This window comes from Ambystoma mexicanum, chromosome 5q, assembly GCF_040938575.1.
Source record: "Ambystoma mexicanum isolate Mex_15411 chromosome 5q, UKY_AmexF1_1, whole genome shotgun sequence".
In the NCBI taxonomy this organism is placed as follows: Eukaryota; Metazoa; Chordata; class Amphibia; order Caudata; family Ambystomatidae; genus Ambystoma; species Ambystoma mexicanum.
In genome coordinates this window covers 1,357,084,574-1,357,110,989 of record NC_090933.1, presented here as the reverse complement: position 1 = coordinate 1,357,110,989, position 26,416 = coordinate 1,357,084,574, and the positions used below count along the sequence as shown (strand labels likewise).

The window sequence follows — 26,416 nt, the reverse complement described above, 5'->3', positions numbered from 1 at the left end:
CTGACACAAAAAGGAGAGCGAAAGAACAACGACTAGAGATCGAGCAAACAGTCCTGGTGCGACAAACACAACGCAAGAAAACGGACACTCGATACAGCCCAGACCCACGAACAATCACAGCCACCAAGGGGCCCATGATCACAGCAACCGGAGAACTAGGAGACATTACCCACAACCCCTCATTCTTCAGGGAGTCATATCTGGAGGAACATGAAACACAAGAAACACCCGACGAGAACACCAGCGAGGAAGAAGACCCCGGAAAGTGGAAGCGATGAACGGGCGTCTTCCGAGCCCTGCCCTGGGAATTCCCCGTGGGGTGGATGTCAGGGGGAAGGCTCCGAGCGCTGCAGGCACCATGTGACCCCTCCCCGAGGACTTAAAAGGACCCCTTTACCGTGGAAGTACAGTAGTGCAAAGCAGGGTGGCGGCGGAAGGTGCGGGTGCTGGCGAGACCAGGTACTGTGCAAAGGGTACAAAGCAGGGCAGCGCCCGCATGGGATGCAACCGGAGGGGGCGCCATAGCAAGGAGCTGGTGTACACGCCTTGCCCACAACCGGCGCTCTGCAAAGTGGGGTCTGGGGGAGGGGCGATTGCTCTACTGTCCTCTGCACCCCATGCACATGTCTCACCCCATGCACTGGTGGGGGCGTGTGTGATGAAGACCCAGGCGCAGCGTAAGGGCCTTTAATTGGGAGGAGGCATTAACTCCGACAACGAAAGCATTATTATGGTGTCGTATAGAGAGCGATAGCCGGCCCCGCCTGCCTTTCTTTGTATTGCCGGACAGAGGTCCAGTGCTCATTTTTGTGGGTCTGACCCTGTCACCCCGCCTAGAGCGTCGCGGAATCGGGGTACAGCAGCCGAACCCGCTAAAATACACGAAGGGTGCACATGAATCCGAGATCCTGGAGAGCTTTGTTGCCGGATCGCGGAATATCCGGCACAACCGTGTCCCTGATCATCTGCACTGTACCCCCGCCCCCGCCCTCCCTCTATTGCTTCATCAGCATTTTGACACGTTAGGAAACCATGAAGTACAGCTGAGGGCATTGGCACGGAATACAACACAAAACAATAATTATGTACCGACGCGACTAAGTGTGGGCTACACTCTTCCCAGACATGTCACCCTGTACTCAGCTCTCTAGTGTGGGGTAAACTCACCCCAGACATGTTTCACCCTGCACTCAGCTCTCTAGTGTGGGGTAAACTAATCCCAGACAAGTCACCCTGCATTCAGCTCTCTAGTGTGGGGTAAATCCATCACAGACATGTGCCACCCTGCATTCAGCTCTCTAGTGTGGGTTAACTCATCCCAGACATGTGTCACCCTGCATTCAGCTCTCTAGTGTGGGTAAACTTATCATGGACAGTGTCACCCTGCACTCAGCTCTCTAGTGTGGGTAAACTTTTCACAGACATGCGTCACCCTGCATTCAGCTCTCATGTGTGGGTAAACTTATCACAGACATGCGTCACCCTGCATTCAGCTCTCCAGTGTGGGTACAGTTATCACAGACCTGTCACCCTGCATTCAGCTCTCTAGTGTGGGGTAAATCCATCACAGACATGTGCCACCCTGCATTCAGCTCTCTAGTGTGGGTTAACTCATCCCAGACATGTGTCACCCTGCATTCAGCTCTCTAGTGTGGGTAAACTTATCACAGCCATGGTTCACCCTGCACTCAGCTCTCTAGTGTGGGTACAGTTATCACAGACATGTGTCACCCTGCACTCAGCTCTCTAGTGTGGGTACAGTTATCACAGACATGTGTCACCCTGCACTCAGTCTCTAGTGTGGGTAAACTTATCACAGACATGTGTCACCCTGCACTCAGCTCTCTAGTGTGGGTACAGTTATCACAGACATGTGTCACCCTGCACTCAGTCTCTAGTGTGGGTAAACTTATCACAGACATGTGTCACCCTGCGCTCAGCTCTCTAGTGTGGGTAAACCTATCACAGACATGTGTCACCCTGCACTCAGCTCTCTAGTGTGGGTAAACCTATCACAGACATGTGTCACCCTGCATTCAGCTCTCTAGTGTGTACAGACATGTGTCACTCTGCACTCAAATCTCTAGTGTGGGTAAACTCATCACAGGCATGTTTCAACCTGCATTTAGCTGTCTAGTGTGGGGTAAACTCACCCCAGACATGTTTCGCCCTGCACTCGGCTCTCTAGTGTGGCTTAACTAATCGGACATGTGTCACCCTGCACTCAGCTCTCTAGTGTGGGGTAAACTCACCCCAGACATGTTTCACCCTGCATTCAGCTCTCTAGTGTGGCTTAACTAATCAGACATGTTGCACCCTGCATTCAGCTCTCTAGTTTGGGTAAATTGATCAGACATGTTTCACCCTGCACTCAGCTCTCTAGTGTGGGTAAATTGATCAGACATGTTTCACCCTGCACTCAGCTCTCTAGTGTGGGTAAACCTATCACAGACATATGTCACCCTGCACTCAGCTCTCTAGTGTGGGTACAGTTATCACATACCTGTCATCCTGCATTGAGCTGTCTAGTGTGGGTAAATTGATCAGACATGTTTCACCCTGCACTCAGCTCTCTAGTGTGGGTAAATTGATCAGACATGTTTCACCCTGCACTCAGCTCTCTAGTGTGGGTAAATTGATCAGACATGTTTCACCCTGCACTCAGCTCTCTAGTGTGGGTAAACCTATAATGGACATGTCACCCTGCATTCAGCTCTCTAGTGTGGGTAAACGTATCACAGACATGTTTCCCCCTGCACTCAGCTCTCTAGGCGTGGGGTAAACTCACCCCAGACATGTTTCGCCCTGCACTCGGCTCTCTAGTGTGGCTTAACTAATGGGACATGTGTCCCCTTGCACTCAGCTCTCTAGTGTGGCTTAACTAATCATAGACATGCTTCACCCTGCACTCAGCTCTCTAGTGTGGGTAAAGTTATCACAGACATGTGTCACCCTGCATTCAGCTCTCTAGTGTGGGTAAACTTATCACAGACATGTGTCACCCTGCACTCAGCTCTCTAGTGTGGGTAAACTTATCACAGACATGTGTCACCCTGCATTTAGCTCTCTAGTGGGGGTAAACTTATCACAGACATGTGTCACCCTGCATTTAGCTCTCTAGTGTGGAGTAAACTTATCACAGCCATGTTTCCCCCTGCTTTCAGCTCGCTAGTGTGGGTAGACTTCTCACAGACATGTGTCACCCTGCATTCAGCTCTCTAGTGGGGGTAAACTTATCACAGACATGTGTCACCCTGCATTTAGCTCTCTAGTGTGGAGTAAACTTATCACAGCCATGTTTCCCCCTGCACTCAACTCTCTAGTGTGGGTAAACATATCACAGACATGTGCCACCCTGCATTCAGCTCTCTAGTGTGGGTAAGCTTATCACAGACATGTGTCACCCTGCACTCAGCTCTCTAGTGTGGGTAAACTAATCATGGACATGTGTCACCCTGCATTCAGCTCTCTAGTGGGGGGGTAAACTTATCACAGACATGTGTCATCCTGCATTTAGCTCTCTAGTGTGGAGTAAACCTCTCACAGACATGTGTCACCCTGCACTCAGCTCTCTAGTGTGGAGTAAACCTATCACATACATGTGTCACCCTGCATTTAGCTCTCTAGTGTGGAGTAAACTTATCACAGCCATGTGTCACCCTGCACGCAGCTCTCTAGTGTGGGTAAACCTCTCACAGACATGTGTCACCCTGCACTCAGCTCTCTAGTGTGGGTAAACCTATCACAGACATGTGTCACCCTGCATTCAGCTCTCTAGTGTGTACAGACATGTGTCACTCTGCACTCAAATCTCTAGTGTGGGTAAACTCATCACAGGCATGTTTCAACCTGCATTTAGCTGTCTAGTGTGGGGTAAACTCACCCCAGACATGTGTCACTCTGCACTCAGCTCTCTAGTGTGGAGTAAACCTCTCACAGACATGTGTCACCCTGCACTCAGCTCTCTAGTGTGGGTAAACCTATCACAGACATGTGTCACCCTGCATTCAGCTCTCTAGTGTGTACAGACATGTGTCACTCTGCACTCAAATCTCTAGTGTGGGTAAACTCATCACAGGCATGTGTCACCCTGCATTTAGCTCTCTAGTGTGGAGTAAACTTATCACAGCCATGTGTCACCCTGCACGCAGCTCTCTAGTGTGGGTAAACCTCTCACAGACATGTGTCACCCTGCACTCAGCTCTCTAGTGTGGGTAAACCTATCACAGACATGTGTCACCCTGCATTCAGCTCTCTAGTGTGTACAGACATGTGTCACTCTGCACTCAAATCTCTAGTGTGGGTAAACTCATCACAGGCATGTTTCAACCTGCATTTAGCTGTCTAGTGTGGGGTAAACTCACCCCAGACATGTTTCGCCCTGCACTCGGCTCTCTAGTGTGGCTTAACTAATCGGACATGTGTCACCCTGCACTCAGCTCTCTAGTGTAGGTAAAGCTATCATGGACATGTGTCCCCTTGCACTCAGCTCTCTAGTGTGGCTTAACTAATCATAGACATGCTTCACCCTGCACTCAGCTCTCTAGTGTGGGTAAAGTTATCACAGACATGTGTCACCCTACATTCAGCTCTCTAGTGTGGGTAAACTTATCACAGCCATGTTTCACCCTGCACTCAGCTCTCTAGTGTGGGTAAACTTATCACAGACATGTGTCACCCTGCACTCAGCTCTCTAGTGTGGGTAAACTTATCACAGACATGTGTCACCCTGCATTTAGCTCTCTAGTGTGGAGTAAACTTATCACAGCCATGTTTCCCCCTGCTTTCAGCTCGCTAGTGTGGGTAGACTTCTCACAGACATGTGTCACCCTGCATTCAGCTCTCTAGTGTGGGTAAACTAATCATGGACATGTGTCACCCTGCATTCAGCTCTCTAGTGGGGGGTAAACGTATCACAGACATGTGTCACCCTGCATTCAGCTCTCTAGTGTGGAGTAAACTTATCACATACATGTATGCCCCTGCACTCAACTCTCTAGTGTGGGTAAGCTTATCACAGACATGTGTCACCCTGCACTCAGCTCTCTAGTGTGGGTAAACTAATCATGTACATGTGTCACCCTGCATTCAGCTCTCTAGTGTGTGGTAAACTCATCCCATACATGTGTCACCCTGCATTTAGCTGTCTAGTGTGGGATAACCTCAACCCAGACATGTCACTCTGCACTCAGCTCTCTAGTGTGGAGTAAACCTCTCACAGACATGTCACCCTGCACTCAGCTCTCTAGTGTGGAGTAAACCTATCACAGACATGTGTCACCCTGCATTTAGCTCTCTAGTGTGGAGTAAACTTATCACAGCCATGTTTCTCCCTGCACTCAGCTCTCTAGTGTGGGTAAACCTATCACAGACATGTGTCACCCTGCATTTAGCTCTCTAGTGTGGAGTAAACTTATCACAGCCATGTGTCACCCTGCACTCAGCTCTCTAGTGTGGGTAAACCTCTCACAGACATGTGTCACCCTGCACTCAGCTCTCTAGTGTGGGTAAACCTATCACAGACATGTGTCACCCTGCACTCGGCTCTCTAGTGTGGATAAACCTATCACAGACATGTGTCCCCCTGCACTCAGCTCTCTAGTGTGAGTAAACTCATCCCAGACATGTCACCCTGCACTCAGCTCTCTAGTCTGTACAGACATGTGTCACTCAGCTCTCTAGTGTGGGTAAACTTATCACAGCCAAGTGTCACCCTGCATTCAGCTCTCTAGTGTGGTTTAACTAATCACGGACATGTGTCACCCTGCACTCAGCTCTCTAGTGTGGGTAACTCATCCCAGACATGTTTCACCCTGCACTCAGCTCTCTAGTGTGGGTAAACCTATCACAGACATGTGTCACCCTGCACTCAGCTCTCTAGTGTGGCTAAAGCTATCACAGACATGTGTCACCCTGCACTCAGCTCTCTAGTGTGGGTAAACGTATCACAGAAATGTTTCACCCTGCATTCAGCTCTCTAGTGTGGGTAACTCATCCCAGACATGTGTCACCCTGCACTCAGCTCTCTAGTGTGGGTAAACGTATCCCAGACATGTTTCACCCTGCACTTAGCTCTCTAGTGTGGGTAAACGTATCCCAGACATGTTTCACCCTGCACTCAGCTCTCTAGTGTGGGTAACTCATCCCAGACATGTGTCACCCTGCACTCAGCTCTCTAGTGTGGGTAAACGTATCCCAGACATGTTTCACCCTGCACTCAGCTCTCTAGTGTGGGTAACTCATCCCAGACATGTTTCACCCTGCACTCAGCTCTCTAGTGTGGGTAACTCATCCCAGACATGTTTCACCCTGCACTCAGCTCTCTAGTGTGGGTAAACGTATCCCAGACATGTTTCACCCTGCACTCAGCTCTCTAGTGTGGGTAACTCATCCCAGACATGTTTCACCCTGCACTCAGCTCTCTAGTGTGGGTAACTCATCCCAGACATGTTTCACCCTGCACTCAGCTCTCTAGTGTGGGTAAACGTATCACAGACATGTTTCACCCTGCACTCAGTTCTCTAGTGTGGGTAACTCATCCCAGACATGTTTCACCCTGCACTCAGCTCTCTAGTGTGGGTAAACGTATCCCAGACATGTTTCACCCTGCACTCAGCTCTCTAGTGTGGGTAAACGTATCCCAGACATGTTTCACCCTGCACTCAGCTCTCTAGTGTGGGTAACTCATCCCAGACATGTTTCACCCTGCACTCAGCTCTCTAGTGTGGGTAAACGTATCCCAGACATGTTTCACCCTGCACTCATCTCTCTAGTGTGGGTATACTCATCCCAGACATGTTTATGATATGATATGGCATTTATAACGCGCCTATACACAAGTGTTTCAAGGCACGATGAGGCAAGGGGGGGGGGAGAGAGAGGACAGACAACGATCCTACTAGGCCAGGTGTCATTCAGATCGCGCAAGGGAAGGGGGAGAAAGGAAAAGTGCATGGGAAGGGGGGGGGGAAGTGCGCAGGGGAGGGGGCGAAGGGAAAGTGCAGTACATGGGAAGTGGAATAATAAGACACATAAAACAGCCAGCTAGTGGCCAGTGCAAGGAAGTGCAGACGTAAGTGCTGGTAGGGGGACTGAATGGATACAGAAAAACAGTCCCCAAGTGCAGGGGTTGCCAGGGAGGCAGTGCAGGTGAGTAATTGACAGGGCTTGGGCCAGAGATCAGAAGGGTGGCCAGGTAAACCAGTGCAATTTCATTCAGGAATTCAGCAAGGGAGGGGAGGAGAGAAAGCAGAAGCAAAGAGGAAGGTTTTGAGGTGTTTCCGGAACCGGAGATGGTTCTCCTGGAGTTTCAGGGAGGCAGTAAGGCTGTTCCAGAGAGAGGCCCCTGCCGAAGAGAGTGATCTGCCACTAACTCGTTGCTTTGAGAAGTGACTGACCCTAAGGGAGTTGGAGGCAGATGAGCGAAGAGCTCAAGAGGGAAGATATTTAGGAAGAGAGAGTTGAAGGTAGTGTGGCTCCAGAAGCCATTGTTTACAATGCAGAGGGTTTTGTACTTAATCCTCGCAGCCACTGGGAGCCAGTGCAGAGATGTCAATCCTGGAGAGATACGATCCCTGGGCTTGAGGCCAAGGACAAGTCTTGCAGTACTGTTCTGGATAAGTTGCAGAGGGCGGAGAGTGGAGGCAGGCAGATTTAGATAGAGGCTTTTACAGTAGTCCAGCTTGGAGAGGACCAGGGCTCTGGAGACGGTGAGCTTCTGGAGAAGGAGAGGAAAGGAAGAATACCTCTAAGCAGGTGCAGCTGGTAGTGTGACTTCTTAGAGACGTCAGAGATATGAGGGGAGAAGGTGAGTGCAGAGTCGAAGATGACCCCAAGATTTTTAGCCTTGCAGGTGGGAGTGGGAGGAGGGCCAAGAGAGGCCGGCCAGAGAGCAGCAGGGAAGGAGGGAGTGGGTGTGTCGATGTAGAATCTCAGTCTTACTGGCATTAAGGCAGAGTTTGTTAGCTCTCTAGTGTGGGTACATTTATCATAGACATGTTTCACCCTTCACTCAGCTCTCTAGTGTGGGTAAACTCATCCCAGACATGTTTCGCCCTGCATTCAGCTCTCTAGTGTGGGTGAACTTATCACAGACATGTGTCACCCTGGACTCAGCTCTCTAGTGTGGGTAAACTTATCACAGACCTGTTTCACCCTGCACTCAGCTCTCTAGTGTGGGTAAACCTATCACAGACATGTGTCACCCTGCACTCAGCTCTATAGTGTGGGTAAACTCATCCCAGACATGGTTCCCCCTGCATTCAGCTCTCTAGTGTGGGTAAATCTATCACAGACATGTGTCACCCTGCACTCAGCTCTCTAGTGTGGGTGAACTTATCACAGACATGTCATCATGCACTCAGCTCTATAGTGTGGGTAAATTCATCACAGACATGTGTCACCGTGCACTCAGCTCTCTAGTGTGGGTAAATTCATCCCAGACATGTTTCACCCTGCACTCCGCTCTCTAGTGTGGGTAAATTCATCACAGACATGTGTCACCGTGCACTCAGCTCTCTAGTGTGGGTAAACTCATCCCAGACATGTTTCACCCTGCACTCAGCTCTCTAGTGTGGGTAAACTTATCACAGCCATGTTTCACCCTGCACTCAGCTCTCTAGAGTGGGTAAACCTATCACAGACTTGTTTCACCCTGCATTCAGCTACCTAGTGTGGGTAAACTTATCACAGACATGTGTCACCCTGCACTCCGCTCTCTAGTGTGGGTAAACTTATCACAGACATGTGTCACCCTGCACTCAGCTCTCTAGTGTGGGTAAACCTATGACAGACATGTGTCACCCTGCACTCAGCTCTCTGGTGTGGGTAAACCTATGACAGACATGTGTCACCCTGCACTCAGCTCTCTAGTGTGGGTAAACTTATCACAGACATGTGTCACCCTGCACTCAGCTCTCTAGTGTGGGTAAACCTATCGCAGACGTGTCACCATGCATTCAGCTACCTAGTGTGGGTACATTTTTTTTTTTTAAATATTTTTTATTGATTTTATATTTTAGAAAACCAAACAGCACACAACACAATACAACTGTTACAGCATGTCGTCGTCGAAGCACCATATTACATTACAGAAACACAAAAAAAATACGAAAAAAACTCCCCCCACCCCCCATCAAGCCAGAGCCGGCTCCCTTGTATCATCAATCGGGGCACCGTCGGGTGGAGCATTGTCCGTGTGCCCATCATCCGAATTCTCAGATTCGTCCAAACCCTGTTGTGGGTTGGTCATAGAGGCCACCAATTGTCGCCAGGCCAGCAAGGGCCCTATCTCCTCCTCGCCCCCTCTAGTGACCGCTTCAAACCATACCACGGATTCCGCCTCCGCCCACCTCACGAAGTCCGCCCACCATAGTTCCACTCTCGGCCTGCTGGCCGCTTTCCAGTTCATGGCAATCCTGCGTTTGGCCAGAACATACGCCAGGTCCCTCATCTTGCTCAGGTGCCTAGAGTGTCTGGGCCTGGGGAAGATCCCAAGCATACACGACCAAGCCGATCCCACGTCCAACACCACTCCCCCACCTGCGAGCTTCATCTTAACCTCCTCCCAAAATCTATACACTTCCGGGCAGGCCCAAAACATGTGTAGCAACCCTGCATCCACATCCCCACACCTGGGGCATTTTTGAGTGATCGAGCCTCCAAACCTTGCGATCTTCTGGGGAGTCAAGTAGGCCCTGTGAGTAAAGTACAGCTGGTGTTGTTGGAGCCGTGCATTTCGGGACACCTTTTTATGATACCTCAGGACCCTCTTCCACTGACCCTCCGTCATAGGTCCACCCATCTCCTCAACCATTCATGCCTCAGTTGGAGCAACTCTTTCCCAGCCTTCGCTCTAAGGAGTTCATATATCCGTGATATTTCATGCCCGCCCTCTGAGACATCATACATAGTGTCAAGGGAGGCATCAGGGTCATCTGCCAGTGCCGTCTCCGGCCATCTCTCTCTTACTTGTTTCACAAGCCTGGCATAGGTGATGTATTGGCCTCTATGCACCCCCGTCTCATCCTGCAACTTTTGGAAGTCCAACGCCTCCCCCTCCTGCCATATGTCCCCGAGCGTGGCCAGGCCCACCGGCTCCCAATGTCTACGGACAGACTGAAACAGTTGGGAGTCGTTTCCGCACAGTGCCACCAACGGGGCCTGCTGAGAGAGCGGTTCTGACTCCCCCATCAATTTCCACGTTCTGTGCCAGACCTCCCATCCCAACCTCAATAGCCGCCCTCTTCCCGTCAGTTTGTTCCTTTGTAGCCACACCACCTCTCTTAGGAAGTATGGGGCTGTGTCCTCCCGCAGCAACCTAGATTCCGCCGAATCTTCATCAGACAACCACCTGGTCACATACAACAGCTGCCCCGCCAGATAATATAGTTCGAAGTTGGGCAGGCCTATACCCCCCTTCTCGCACGGGTTCTGGAGCTTCCACAGGGCCACCCTATTCCTGGAGTTACCCCACACGAAGCCCACACATACTATGAAGTCGCACAAATAGGCTCTTAGGGATCAAATAAGGGACGTTCACAAAGAAATGCAGGAGTCTGGGAAGGACCACCATTTTAAGCAAGGCCGCCCTCCCCATCATGGACAGGGGCAATCTAGACCAGAATGCCATGCTGTTCCTGACCCCCTCTATGGCTCTCTCTGTGTTATGCTTGTGTACCGCCTCAATCTGGTGGTAGATATTTACCCCCAAGTACCTAAACGTGTCGGTCCGCCATGGTATTGGCAACACAGGCAGCCTCTCGAGCGGGACATCCCTGTACCTGCCCAGAGGGAACAAGCTAGACTTCCTGGGGTTCACTGATATGCCTGAGAGGACAGCGTAATGATCCAGTACCTCCAGTACATACTGCAGGTTCTCCTCCGGGTAGCGCAAGTAAAGCAGCATGTCGTCCGCATACAGAGATATTAAGTGACTGCCGCTGGCGGTGCCAATGCCCACCTCTCCGTATTGTTGCCGCAGGCATATCGCCAGCGGCTCCAGCGCGGGTATATATAACATGGGTGACCAAGGGCATCCCTGCCTGGTCCCCCTACTGAGTTGCCAGGCATCCGAGACTGTGGCTCCTGTCTTTACCCTCGCCACCGGGCTGCTATATAACAACTGGACCCATCTGATATAGCCAGGACCCACGCCGTATCCCTGCAGGGCCGCTTTTAGCCAAGGCCATCTCACTGAATCGAAGGCCTTGACCGCATCCAGCGACACTACCGCCATCTCGCCCATGTCGTCCTTAGTATGGTCGATAACATGGTGCAGCCTCCTATGGTTATCAGTGATATTCCTGCCCGGGACATATCCCGTTTGGTCCGGGTGGATCAGCTTGCCGATCACCTTCTTCAACCTGTAGGCCAGCACCGCCGGGAGTATTTTGCTGTCCTGGTTAAGCATGGACAGAGGTCTATAAGATCGACACTCAACAGCCGGCTTGCCTGGTTTCAGTAATGGGACAATCATAGCCTCACGGAGGGACAACGGAAGTTCTCCCTGTTCGTATGCCTCGTTAAACATGGCCAGCAGTGGCTGGAGCAGCTCCTGCACGTACACCTTGTAAAACTCACTAGGCAATCCATCCGATCCAGGTGCCTTAAACGTGGAGAGGCCCCGGATCACCACCTCCAGCTCGTCTGAAGTGACAGGGGCGCCCAATTCCTCCCGCTCCAGGTCGTCTAGGGTGGGCAGACCAATGTTTTCGAGTGTGTTCAGGATGTCCTGACTCCTGTCTTCCCCAGTGTCCTCATACAAACGTTTGTAGAACCTGAGGAATTCCTCGTTCACCCCGTCCTGGGTGTTGCTAAGACAACCGTCCTCACCACAGATCTCATGAATAACCACCCGGGGGGACTCGCTCTTGTACAGCCAAGCCAACAGTCTGCCTGGCTTGTCGCCCCCCGCATGCAGGCTCTCGGTGTATTTCCTGTGGTTCAATCTGCATAGTCGATCCCAAAGAGCACTGCACGCCACCTGAAGGTCCCTCGCCTTAGTCTTGTCCTCCTGAGTGGCGTTCTCGAGACGAGCTAGGCTCTCCAGTTCCCTTTCGGTGTCCTGAAGCTCCCTCTCGATACCCCCTTGAAGACCCTTGGATTTAGAGATGGCCACTCCACGCACCACTACCTTAAAGGCCTCCCACAGAGTTCCCACAGAGCGCACGCTACCCGTGTTTATCTCAAAGTATTCCCCGATGGCAACCCTCAAGTCCTCCCGGAACCCCTCATCCTGCAGTGCCTCCGACCGAAGCCTCCATGTGGGGACCCGAGGCCTAGGGGGTTGATGTCGCCACTCTACCACCAGGGGCGAATGGTCTGACAATACTCGGACCTTGTATTCTGCCCCCACTATTTCTCCCGCTATCTCGGCAGTCCCAAACACATAATCCAATCTCGTGTATGAGTCATATGGCGCCGCATAGTGCGAATACTGCCTATCTGTGGGGTGGAGTTTCCTCCACATATCTACCAGTCCCAGGTCTCCCAGCAATGTCCCGAGCGCCTTGGCCGCCGGCGACATTTTCCCTTTTGTATCAGCGGACCGGTCAATCCTGGGATCCAAGACGCAGTTGAAGTCCCCACCCCACACCATCGCACCCTCTACCAGGGGGCCTAGTTTGCCATAGAGGGATCTAAAGTAGGCTGCAGTATCATGATTGGGGGCATACAGGTTGAGGATGTGCACTTCCCTGTTTTCCAGGAGTCCTGTTATCGCCACCATTCTGCCCTCCAGGTCCACTATCGAGTCAAGCACCCGGAACGGCACGTGCGGCGCCACCCAGGTGATAACCCCTCTAGCATACGCCGAGTACGTGGCACCCACCACATTGCCCTTCCACTTTCTCTTGACCACCTCCAATTTCTCCCTAGTGAGGTGGGTCTCTTGTAGCAGGGCTATATCTACCCGCAACCTTTTCAGGTATAGCATTACCTTGTTCCACTTGAGGTAGCTATTGAGGTCTCGGACATTCCAGGTAGCTATGCGAAGATTATCCGATGCCATCAGTTCGGTCTGTACTCAACCCCGCCCTCCCCACAATGCTCCCTTTGTCTAACTCTCCGCCGGCTCTCCCATCCTTGATCCCCATCCCCCCTCCCTGTTTCCCAACTACACACCACAGCAAACAACCCATCCCACCCCAACAAAAGCCCAGCTCCATCCCTGGATCTCAGGCCCACCTGCGTCTGGTCTTATCCCGTATACGAGGAGTAGGACCCCGCGGGGCGTCGCCGATCTAACAGCGACCTAACTAACTAGATATGTTACTACTGGGGACAAAGGAAGCCTCTCGGAGCTCCCAGCCATGTAACCAAAGGTAGGCACGCCCAATGGGCCAGCCAGTCAGCACCATATCACACGCACCATGTGCCGTATAAATGACTATATTCGAGTCCCAATTTCTCGGCCCCATTGCCCTAGGCGACACAGCCGTAAGCTACTTATCTTCCGTAGTCTCCGCCTGGATGCCCGGTTCCTGAGGACTGCCCAGCGTGTCCAGCCAGTCCATTGCTTCAGTCGGTGTTTCAAAGAACAGGGATCGGTTTCTGTAAAAAACTTTCAATTTGGCCGGGTAGAGTAGCATATAGCGATGGCCAGCTTCTCGCAGTCTCCTTTTCACCGCCCCGAAGTGCATCCGACTCCGCTGTACTTGTAGCGTGTAGTCAGGGTAGGCCGTGATCCTGGCCGATCCTCTGTCAATCGTTCCCCCTATTCGAAAGAATTCAAGAATCTTTTCGCGATCTCGGTAGTTCAGAAGTTTTGCGATCACCGGCCGCGGGGGGGCCCCAGGAGGCGGCCTCCTGGTTAGGGCCCTATGCGCCCTCTCGACTGCAAACCCCTGGGTCAGCACCCCGCCAGTAATCTCCTGCAAAAGCATGGAGTCCACAAATTCCGTGGGGTCTGATCCTTCCGTTCCTTCAGGTAGGCCCACAATACGAATATTGTTGCGTGTGGCACGTCCCTCCACCTGCTCCGCTCTGTCCGCCAGGTTGCCCACCCGTTGCACAAGGGCGTGGAGCTCCCTCTTATGAGCAGCGCAGTCTGCCGTGTTCGTGGCCATCTCCTTCTCAATGGTCCTCGTGCGCTCCGAGATCGCCCTCACATCCTGTTTTAGCAGATTTACCTCATCCTGGACGGCACCGATCTTGAGGTCTAGGCCTTCCTGCAGCTCTTTCATGGCAAGGCCCAACTTGGTCTCCCATGACACTTTTAAGTCCGCAATCGCCGCCAGCACCTCCTGTATCGTACCCGGCGACTCTGCGACTGCCACGGGGGTCTCTTTGTTCTTGCTTCCTTCCGCCCCTGAGGGGGATTTGGCGTAGGCCTCCATCGTGGGCTGTTTGGCCTTGGGTCTCACACCTCTCGTGGTCATACTGTTGTATGAGTCGGGCGGGGGCCCGTCCCGCCAGGCGCTGAAGGGAGATCACGCCACTCAGTGCCGACCCTGGCCCACCACACCGTGGGGCACCCAACACGCCCAAAACACCCCAGCTCCCGGGCCCACGGTCTCGTTGTCACAGCTACATCCGTTTGGCCCTCCAGCTCGCCAGACCACCGTGCGTCTTAGGTGGTGCTCATCGTGTACTAGTCCCCACACAAAGGGACTCGTAGGTCCTGGGCTCGTGATCGCGACAATGACTTCACGGTCCTCGGTGTTCGCAAAGTGTCGCCGCCATTTTGTGTTGTCTGCCTACTCAGGGCTCATCCCAGTCAATCGCATTTATTTCGGTTTCTGGGTCTCCCAGACATCACAAACTTTCAGCGGGTGTGGTGGTGGCATTCCCACACCTGGACATCGATTTCCAGCATCGGCCGGCCCCCGTGGACGCACCTTTCCACCAGGATCAAGACAGGATCAACGGAGCTCCTCCAGAGTGCGACCCTTTAGTGTGGGTAAACCTATCACACACATGTGTCACCCTGCATTCAGCTCTCTAGTGTGGGTAAACTTATCACAGACATGTGTCACCCTGCACTCAGCTCTCTAGTGTGGGTAAACCTATCACAGACATGTGTCACCCTGCACTCAGCTCTCTAGTGTGGCTAAAGCTATCACAGACATGTGTCACCCTGCACTCAGCTCTCTAGTGTGGGTAAACCTATCACAGACATGTGTCACCGTGCACTCAGCTCTCTAGTGTGGGTAAACCTATCACAGACATGTGTCACCCTGCACTCAGCTCTCTAGTGTGGGTAAAGCTATCACAGACATGTGTCACCCTGCATTCAGCGCGCTTCTTATCTTATCGATATGTATAGAGTGCAGGGTACGCACGAAGGCATCATGGCGCTAGAGCGACCTGCATGTACTTAGCAAATGGGGAGTTATTTAAACAGAAAAGCCTTCAAAAGGTGACGGAACAAAAAATGGTCCTCAGGAGTGCATAACTGCTGAGGATGCGAGTTCCACAGCTAAGGTGCAGCCATGGGAAAAGCGCACCCGCCCACCAGGGTAAGCCTCTCCCAAGGCACTTGAATCGTAAGAGATTGTTCAGAGCACAGGGGGCGGCTGCGCATACAGTAGCAGAATTCTGCTCCATTGCCATAGAAGGCCTGAATGGCTATGCACATAGATTTGAATTGAGTTCTTTGAATAAGAGGGAGCGAGTGCATTTGTCTCAAGACGGGGGAAATGTGCATAGAGAATGAAGTCTGAGTTACTAATCTGGCTGCTGCATTTTGCAGGAGCTGAAGGCAGCGCACCAGATAAAGAGGCTGGGCTTTCCTCTCCGACCGACCCTCCCACGTCCAACTTGGGTCCTTCCTCTCTGCTATCTTTTATTCTACCTGTGGTGTACCCCAGGGGTCTAACCTCTCTCCCTGACTGTTCAACCTATACCTGGCCCTTCTTGCCCACCGCATTGCTGCTCTCTGCCCCAACTTTCAGTGCTATGCGGATAACACTCAGCTCATTTTCAGGCTAAATTCGGCCACCTCTTCTCAGTCTCTCATCTCTGACTGTCTGTCTGCTATCCAGGAGTGGTGTGCCACCAATGATCTCTGCTGTAATGCCAGTAAAACTGAGATTCTCCTCATTGGCACACCCGCTCCCTCCTTTCTTGTCACTCTCTGGCCGGCCTCTCTTGGCCCTCCTCCTGCTCCTACCTGCGAGGCTGAAAACCTCAGGGTTCTTCGACTCCACACTCTCCTTCTCTCCTCACATCTCAGACATCTCTAAGAAGTCATACTACCAGCTGCACCTCCTCTGAGGTATTCTACCTTTTCTCTCCTTCCCCCAGAAGCTCACTTTCTCCAGAGCTCTGGTTCACTCGGGACTGGACTACTGCAACGCCCTCTTTCTAAATCTGCCTGCCTCTACTCTCTGCAACTCATCCAGAACAGGACTGCAAGACTGGTCCTTGTCCTTAAGCCCAGGGATCGTATCTGTCCAGGACTGAAATCTCTGCACTGGCTCCCAGTGGCTGCAAGGATCAAGTTCAAAACCCTCTGCATTGTCCACAAGGCCTTCTAGGGCCTCAATACCTTCGACTCTCTCTTCCTAAATATCTTCCCTCTCAAGCTCTTCACTCTTCTGCCTCCAACTCCCTTAGGGTCAGTCGCTTCTCCAAGCAAGGAGGTAGATCTCTTTCTTCGGCTGGGGCCTCGCTCTGGAACAGCCTCCCTGCCTCCGTGAAACTTGAGGAGAACTATCTCCAGTTCCGGAAGCATCTAAAAACCTTTCTCTTTGCTTCTTCCTTTTCTCCTCCTCTCCCCTGCTGACCTCCTGGCTGATACTGTATCTGCACTGGTTACCTGGCCACCCTTTGTTCTAGGGTCCAGGTCCCGCCCCCACCGGTAACACATACCTGCACTGCCTGCCTGGCAACCCCCGCACTTGGGGACTGTTTCTGTATCACTACAGTCCCACTACCAGCACTTGACACCCGATGTCTGCACTTTGCACTTGACACCTGCTGGCCATTACCTTACCTATTGTTATTATTCTATGACATATACTGCACTGTCCCCTCCCCCCACACTTCCCCCCTTGCCCCATCCCATGCACTTGCGTGATCTGAATGTCACCTGGCCTAGTAGGATCGTTGTCTGTCCTCCCTTTGTTCCCCCTCCCTTGCCGTGCCTTGAAACACTTGTGTATAGGCGTGTTATAAATGCCATATCATATCATATCGAGTATAGAGAATTGCAATAGTCCATAGAGCTCAGTAATAAAGAGGCTACTGCCGGGGCGTGCAAACGCAATGGAATAAAGGGAAGAAACTTGCGCAAGACCCTGCGTTTGTAATGCCCAGATTGGCACACTGACGCAACCTGCGCCTCGAGGGAGAGCGAGGATGAAAGTTTGACACCTAGATCTCCCACTGATGACACAGGTGACGGAAAGGAACCCAATGAGGGGGGCCAAAAAGAGGGAGGTCACAGGAATGAAGCAAATTGGAGGGGACGCCATCAGGACCTCTGCCTTGTCCCAATCTCTGGTGTAGGTTAAATTATCACAGACATGTTTGACACCACCTTTAGGTAGGCAGGTAGGTAGGGGGGGTGTGGGTGTTTGGGTGTGCGTGCACCTTTGTACCCTGTCTGAGTCCTTCCTCTATGTTTACTTTCGGTGTCCACCTCCTCAGGTGAGAGGCGTTCAGCGACTGCCTTCTGACGCGCCTCTGCTGGGCATTAATGTTCCATTGTGACAACCTTCCCTCTGGTGCACTCTCGTGAGTAAGTATTGCCTAAAGTCTATGAATGGAGATTCTCCTACCAACAGTGCTCTGGGAATTAAAAGCAATTAGTACCCGGCAAGTGGTGTGTGGTGGCCTCCCATCCAACGAGGAGGCTCAGAACGCGGTCTTTACCACAACGAAAAAGGCCGCCCTCTTCCCTCGCCGGGAATTAAGATAAGTGCACTCCCTGTATGACAGTGACGACGGAAATTCCGAATATGGAGGAGGCACCCCGATAAGCCGGGCGGAGTCCTCCTGAGCCTAACCTCCCTCTCCCTCCTCAGGATGGAAGAGGGGAGGAACTCGCCGAAGCGCACCAAAAGCGGGGGAAAGCCCGCGAAAACGAGGCAGCGCGGCAAAATGGGGAAAAAGCCTGCGAAGGGCTACAATGGAAAGGGGCGGGGCCACCCCCCTTTAAAGCAAGCGGGCTTCCCACTGCAGGCAGCATCCAGCCTTGGCAGTGGGACGCCCGCCTGCCAACAGTGGTCTTTGTTTTTCCACCCAACCACCCTACAAACAGGACAAGCAAGGAGGCCTGATCGTCGACGTCGCAGGACGACAGGCGATGTGGCAGTGTTTGGGCAACCAAACACAACAGACAGACTCCGGATGAGCCAGGAGCAAGCTGGAAGGGTCTTCGCTCTTCCTAGACCAGAGCCCCTTGGGAGCCTAAACGGCAGGGGCATCTGGGGGAAACAACAAGGGCTCAGCTTCCCCCAAGGAAACGGCACTCTCCCTGCCCACGAACACCTGCATGGGCAGGCGAGGCTCAGGCGCAAAGGGCTGGGAGATTTGGGCCTATGATGGACTTTTGGAAGGAAAGGGGGAAGCAGATTTTTGGACACGGAGCAGTCGCTGCATCTTCTGAATTATTTCCACTATTGTGTGCAGCAGGGCTGGACTGGGAACCAAAAGTGGCCCCGGAAATGTTTTTCAAAGTGGCCCCATATTAACATGATCTGAACGATTTGTAAGAAATTCTGTATTCATGCCACTCAAAAGAGGCCCACCAGAAGATCTCCAGAGTTCCCTGTAGGCCAGTCCACCACTGGTAGTGGGCACTGATTGCCAACGTATAAACGCTCAAACCGATACAAGGCATGGCACATCCTGGGCTCTTACTGCTTACAAGTTATTGAGTGCAGAACAATATATCCAAGTCAGAAGACATGTCTGAAAGAGGAATTAATGCCAAATTATCCTGACACATCGTGAGAGCCATTTGCGTCATACATTTCAGGGACAAATTCAAATGAGTGTTTCGCGATCAAGCATTTTCAGTATATTCATTGTTTTTACACCCTCTGAATGACAATAGGCCAACCTCCGTGGTCTAAAAGCAGAATGAGTTGCCGAATCCTACATGGACCTCAAGTGTGCTGTGTTCATCCAGATCTGCCCGTTCCTTCAAGCATTCACCGCACACTGGATTTGCACTGCTACTTCCTCACTATTTCCCTTGGAAAACACCTACTTGATTGCTGGATAATGAAAGCGCTGTGATGACATGTTCTTGGTATATGATCGTGCATGATGACATGTCGTTGGGATTTGATCGTGCACGTTTAAAGTTTAAATCCAGTTATACATTCATTTAAAATAAATTAAAAAATTAAACTCATTTCAAAGAATATCAGCATCCTCGCAAAACTACAAAACACAGCACCATTTTATCATTTAGAAAATTATTAAAATACCAACAAATATTTAAAATACAGACAAAATGTGTAAATACCTACGCATTCATAAATATTTGTACATATTAGTTTACATGTATAGCTCAATAATATTTCAATTTCATATTGTGCTTTATGACACATTCTTGGTGCTTCTAAGCGCTATTACTAAGTTTCATCTGCCTCTGCATGCTGAAGGTCTGAATTAGCTATTTTGGTATGCCATATTTAGCATTCATTGAGAGCACATCTGACCCTGTTTTGGAGTCTTGTGGAACTACAGTCTTTTCAATACTTATTTCAGAATGGTAGTGCGAGTATTCAGATGCTTACGCTTGAATGTTTGAGGAAGTCATTAGGACTCCAAAAGTGTATGCATTGTACCCCAATAGAAGATTGCTAAAATGTAGCTTACATCGCAACATGCCATCTTGAGCAACTCCTGATCTTTCATCCACAGTAAAACGCTGTGCTTTCTGGAACCTGTAGTTTCGTTTTTCCCATTACAAGTATATGCGTAGAAGACATGGAATATGATATTTAGAGAGGACAAACCTGATTTTAAAAATGCTGTTGCTGATCACTAAATGTATTTTTTATAAGCTGCATGTTGAAGATAGGAAGAGTACATGCCTTACAAATAAAGTATCATTTTGGTGACTTTCAAATGCATTCAAATGCATGTCTATTCTAACGTTTGTTAAATGTTCACTCGTACTGAACTGGACATTACAGCGAGTAGTCATACCCGGAAAATAGTGAGAAACGGTCTTTTGCTAAAACACTGACTGTAACAGTGACCTAATATGGGTGGAATTAAGTGGATAAAGACACGGTGCAGATACTGAACTAGTGAAAGAAATGGACGAATCAGATGCATACAGACATTCAGACAGATAGATGGAGGTCTATAACAGAGAAACCTAGGGAGAGGAAGGAGCAAACAGAGAGAGCGAGATACATGCATAAGGGAAAAGAAGAGTGTCAGACAAGAGACCCAGAAGCAGGAGAGAGAGAATTACATGATTGCAATTAATGAGCAAGCAGGCAGTGCATGAAACACATTACAGGATTAACTGAGGTAAAGAGAAACAGAGACACACACCCACCTGTTGCAGGCACCCAGAGCTGCCCCTTGCAGCGTGATTCTCCATGAGACAGCCTGATGATAGGAGAGCTCTAACCCACAGCAGTCCGGAACATCATTTCACCAAAATTCCAGGGGTGGCTGAAGTGACATTACATGACACTTGACTTCTGATGACATCACAGGAAGTGGCATCATTTGACCCCTCCCCACCCCCAAGTGACATCACCGGAAGTGATAGCACATGACCTTTCACCCCTTGACAAAACAGGAAGTGGCAGCATTTTTGAACACATCAGAAACACAGGGCCTCAGACAAAGATGCGATCGACCAGAGCAATACAATTTCTGCTACTATCGCAGACGCCTGTCCTCCAATGACCAGATCTTAACATATCAGTCTTTGGTCCCTGCCTATCCTCCCATTCCTCCACCGGCACATTATGCTATCTTCCAATATGGATTTCCTTTACATTTGTCACTCACATGCTATGAAATCTGAAACTCCTTTCTCGCTTAAGCTTCAACAGCCTTAGGGGTGCAACGAAACCTAAAATTGGGGTGGGGGAGCTAACCCTTGAACTGTTGGGAGTGGTGCTAACTACAGAGATGTTGGGGAGGGGCAAACCTATTTGTGTGGACAGCATCTAACTTCTTTACCCATTCTAATGAGACCATTCTAGTGCAGCTTCAATGTTACAAGCAGTTAACTCTATCCTTTAAGTCTAAAAGCACCCACTTAAGGACTGCTTTGAGACTGAGCAGTCTCCTGCCCCTCTCTACTCTTCCAATCTTTCCCCTGGCATGCTAACAGTTTTGTAGGGAGCAGGGAAACTCATGAAAAAAGTACAATAGATGCAAGTCACCAAAGGTGTACAAGCGCATTTCCCAATGCATTGTCATGCCGGTTCTTGCAATATATGCCAGTACAGTATACAAATATTTTCATGCTGGCTGTGCCCATACATTTCCATGCTGGTTCCATCAACATATGCTAGTATTCCCATATAAAACCATACTCATGCGCGCTTTAAGATGTGTTTTATAGTATCATTACTGGCACTAGGCACAAAGCTGGCTACGCAAACATGCCAGTACTCCTATGTAAGAACATACTCCCGTTGGTTTGGACATTAAAGGTGACATGTCACAATAAGAAAACATGTGCGAACTGGTTCCAACGTAAGCCAGTCTAGACCCATAAGAACACTTATCATGCTTGCTTCATCATACCACTTCATAAAATATGCCTGGTAGAAACCACTGCAGTGTTTATTCGCCTGGCTATATGATGTCTGCATTTCCAGAAAATGAAATCATTCCTGCTACCGTGGCAGGCTTGAGGTCTTTCAAACTACACTTTGGAAAACGTGGGCAGGTCGGCATTAGACTGCTGCGCCAGCTTAAAAAACATGAAAACATTCTTGAGGTGTAGAAGTGAGGGCACTGCACCCCAGCTGTGTGCGAACACTTGAAATGGTAAAGCACGTGCGATGTAAGACCTTGTAAGATGCTATCGGAGTCAGCTGCATGCTATTAATGTAATAGCATGACTGGGCTGAATAAAAGGAAATTGCTGCTTCGTTGGAAACTTTACATTCACAAAACAGCGCAACATTTCCGTCTGGGAATGAGTGCCTGGGCCTGATTCAGACGTGTTGATTTTGTAGTTGCAATAATCAGAAAACGCAGGAGGATCTTTCCATTGGTCTCAATTTACTTGTGAAATGAAAAAAGCAGAAAACAGCATAGATGACCTAAAAAACGTTTGTAATCAAATATAATCTGGGACATTTTCAAATACATGTATTATTAACCAAACTACGTGGTTCATTCAACTTTGTAGGACGAAAGCTTGGGTCGGCCCTTCAAAAATGTACCAACCTCATGCACGTGCCTGGCTGCGGCGACAGCGAGCAGTTGTATTAAAATATTTAAAGAAGGTTTTTTGGGGGGATTATTTTTAAATCCTTATAAAGCTACCCACAGTTGGCAGGCTTGAAAGAATCGCTGAAATGTGCATACGATTTTGCTTTGCTTACTCACAAATAGGACATGCTCGGGAAAATGGCAACATATTTAACAGCAACAAAAAATAAATAAGGACGAAAAAGTGCAAGAGCAAAAAAAAAAGCAGTTGCTGAATCCAGTGACTTTTGCAACATTTTGCTGTCTGCAAACACAAGCGCTAACTCTCCATATTCAAGGCACTCCATATTTTCTCCTGTGGTGGAGAAGGTGCCCCAGAAGCGCAGATTTACAGTTAATTACACATGTAAAGATATCTCACACTACAATCCTTCTCCACAAGAGTCACCATAGGCCATGGTTTGCTTATGTTACTTCTATAGTAAACCCGTCTGGTGCCCCGCAAACGAGAAGGAACACGAGCACTGCACTGTGAATCCATTCCAGCCAGCCTCCAAATCCCCACACACTGACTGACTGAAAGCTCGCCCTTCATCACACAAACCATTTGCGATGGCCAGCAGCTCTGGCTGCAGGCCTTTATGCTCTATGGCACCTGCAGTGCTGACCCTGTGACCCCTCCAAGCATCTGGCATGAGAGGCGCCAACAATAAAGCCACGGAGAAGTTCACTCTACAATTGAAATAGGAGATCACTTCCCCAATGGCCCAGGCCATTTAGCAGCTTCAGGGCACGTGACACCACACACTTGACACATGTTGTGTTGAGGTTGCATAGAACGCAAGGCACACCACTTTGGGAGAGCATAACCGGAAGGACGCGGCGTAAGAGATTCATTTTCACAACCCAGAAATATTATAAGCAGAGAGAGGGGACGGACATTCTGAGAAAAAAAACACAATTGTGCAGTGTCATTTTTTTTATTTTTTACAAATGGTATTAAGTGAATTTGTTTAGTAAATTAACCTTGCACGGTATACAAACAGTAGATAAGTAAACAAAAAAAACATTCCCCCAGTACACAGTATCTGACACATAACCAACACGCCACATCGTTGTAAATAACATGTTATGCACAGTAGATGTTCATGACAGTTTACACATTATGTACAGGGCAGCTGGGAGAACACCGAGGAAGCGACCTACATGACCCAGGGCTATTTTGGACTGTGGATAACATGGATGGCGTTTTAAAAGTACACATTGCAAAGCACCCACACATTGCAAAGCACCCGGTTGAAGCGTGGTCTTACAGTCCCTAAGTGTGTCACATTCCAGCCACTCAGCTGGGGGCACCAAGTGAGCAAGAGACACGGGCTGATGGAGCAGGGGGGATGTGTGCAGACGGCTCATTATTATAGAAGCGACATGATTTACTGCTGACAGCTCGAGCTACTACAGATACATGTGGACATGTCTAGGGTATGAACCTATACTCCATTCTTGTTACACATGTCTCATTTATTTATGGTGCTTACCTTTGTATATGTTTCCGGTGTCGGACTGGCGCTGGCACTGCGAATGAAGAAGCCTGAGCGAGGGGTGAGCTTGAAGCTCCTGGGGTCCCCCGCACCGCGGATGCTGCGAAGCTCCACAGAAGCTTCTGTTAAAAAAAACAAAAAAAGATTTTTTTTATGTTTAAAAAAAGAAACACTTGTTTACCCCCAAAGATTAGTGCTCGCAAAGGAGTCTCTGCGACCTCTGGTAACCCCTAAATGACGTCCATGCATTCCCCCACGAAAAGAGGCCCTGTGTGCCCAGGCCCACTGGGGAAACTCCCGGTGTCCCGGTGGGCCAGTCCAGGCCTGGTGTGCAGTGTGTTTTATGATATTGTGGAAAATAAATCTGCGGCCTTTTTATGCCAAAAAACAAAGCAAGACTCATGTGACACTTTTCTGGGGTAAAAAGAGGAATGAGTTATTGCTAAGTAATGGGTCCAAAATGGACAGATGCACGGGTTATCCCCTAACCCTCCACCCTCACCGCCACCCCCCCTTTCGACATATCCTCTCCCCTCCGTGCACCTTACCTTACCTGCGCTGCTCTGTCGCTCACCAGTGCCGGGTACAGTTCTGTTCCTGGCGCATTTCTGCATGTGAATAGCTGCTGTGTGAAGGGAGAAGGGTCTACATGTTGTCCCGTCTCCCCCGATCCATGGCGGCCATGATTTTTGTATTTTTTTTTTCTCCAGATAAGAAACGGTTTACATGCCGTTTGTCAACGCGGAAAAAATAAACTATTAGTACACTGGTACAATGTGCCGGGTATATCTATAGCAATTGAACCCTCGGAGGGGGGCATTACCGGTCTGGTAATGCGCCAGGGCATATGTTAAAGCCCTAGCTTTGCTCAGGCTTGTAACTGAAGGCCCTGGGCGTTACCGGACCGGTAATGCCCGCCCTCCTCGGGTTCTACTGCTTAAATAATAAACACTCATTCTCATATGGTACTAATTTGATTCAGGAATCCAGAGTTTATTTATGATAAATATCACTTTACCCCTGCCAACATCATCATTTACCCACATTTCAAAACAGCATATATCATATGGTGCCTTCACGGCACTACCATGTCACTGACCCCCGCCTCCCTTCAGGGCTGCAAATGTCAACAGCCCAAAAGGGGTGAACCAAGCCATCAAGGGGTACAATAGGACAGTGGGAGGATCTAGTGTAGTTTCCCTTAGGGACAGGCGGCTGGGAGAGAGGGAGAGAGAGAGAGGGAGAGAGGGAGAGAGAGAGAGAATGAAATATATATATATATATATATATAGGGCAGCTGTGCTAGGACCCTGAGGCAGGGAGATGCACAGTGCCCTCCTCGGATAGCCAGTGGGAGATATGAGTAGGCCCTTGCCTATGAGACTGGGGAGCGAGGGGGGTCTGCATGTGTGAGAGGAGCAGTTCCCCTGATTCATATACAAGCTACAAGAGAACCCCAAAGCAGCTGCAGTGACTATGAAAGGAGATCCTGAGTGGCCTGGAAGCTGCCGGGAGCTTTCCAAGAGGCAGAAGCAGAACCTATGCTATCTTTCTTCCCCAGGTTCCCCAAAATAATCCCGATCCGTGCAACGTTCTGTTTTATGCCTCTTTGCCACTCAGCGATCTCTCTAATCTTGTTAACATTGGGCATTGTTGCCATTTTATATGTAAATTGGAGCTCTTGAAAATAGTACTAGCAGTATAATCAGACTGGGCCTCTGCAAATGGGGCAGGTGTAAGGCACAGGCATGTTTCCCTACCCTACCAAAATAGGCAAGAGGTATTGGGGGAGTGAAGGGGGTATACCCCCTGATCTTTTGGTTGTAGCCCCGGATAGAAGCTCAGCGGCTACCACCAAATGGCTGGCGATCCCCGAGTCCCGACGGTCGCGACATTAGCGTAGCCCAGGATCCTTTCCAGACCCAGCAACACTCCTGGCTGGACAGTGACCGGGTACACATGTCGTGTGTCTTCTAACCTGACAACACTAGGAAACATGCCCAGGTTCAACCTGCCAAGCAATGCAACGTCCCACTCGTGTGTGTAATGATCTCATGCCAGGGCAGAATAAGTACATATGGAGATGGCCAGGTCTGGCTTCTGAAACCTCTGCACAGTAGTCCAAGAGAAAGGAGACCCAGTGAGAACATGTTTCGGGTGCTAAAGCCTCCTTCAGGGACCGCTGCGTGCTCCACAGCCAGGGAAGGAGGGGCTTTCCATACTATACCATTTACTGCTGCATCGTGAGTCTTCCAACTAGGGACTCATGACTATGAATTGCTTTTCTCCGTGGGCCTTAATCGTTACAGCAAAAAGTCACTGGAATTAAGACAGTCTTGACAGGATGAACCGAGCAAAGGTCACAACTATTAGTGACATATCACACCTTTGAATGGGTCCGTGTCGGTTTCATTTCGATGAAACTGATCAGAATCCGACAGTAACAAAGTATGAGATCTGTCCATTGAGCAGCTCTGAGTGCTCTGAACTGCTCCACGGTAGCGACAACAACAACCAGCACATGAGTTCAAGGTGCTGTCTGTCCCCACATGCATCAC

General features: G+C 50.0%; 1 protein-coding gene across 1 annotated transcript in view; it reads left to right on the top strand.

Annotated features, from left to right (window-relative positions):
- The first annotated feature begins 320 nt into the window (after positions 1 to 320).
- Positions 321 to 26,416, top strand: part of LOC138498143 (uncharacterized) — a 139,490-nt gene continuing 113,394 nt past the window's right edge. Inside the window, exon 1 of the mRNA XM_069622021.1 lies at positions 321 to 459. The gene's annotated coding sequence lies outside the window, so the exon portion shown is untranslated. The remainder of the gene's footprint in view (positions 460 to 26,416) is intronic.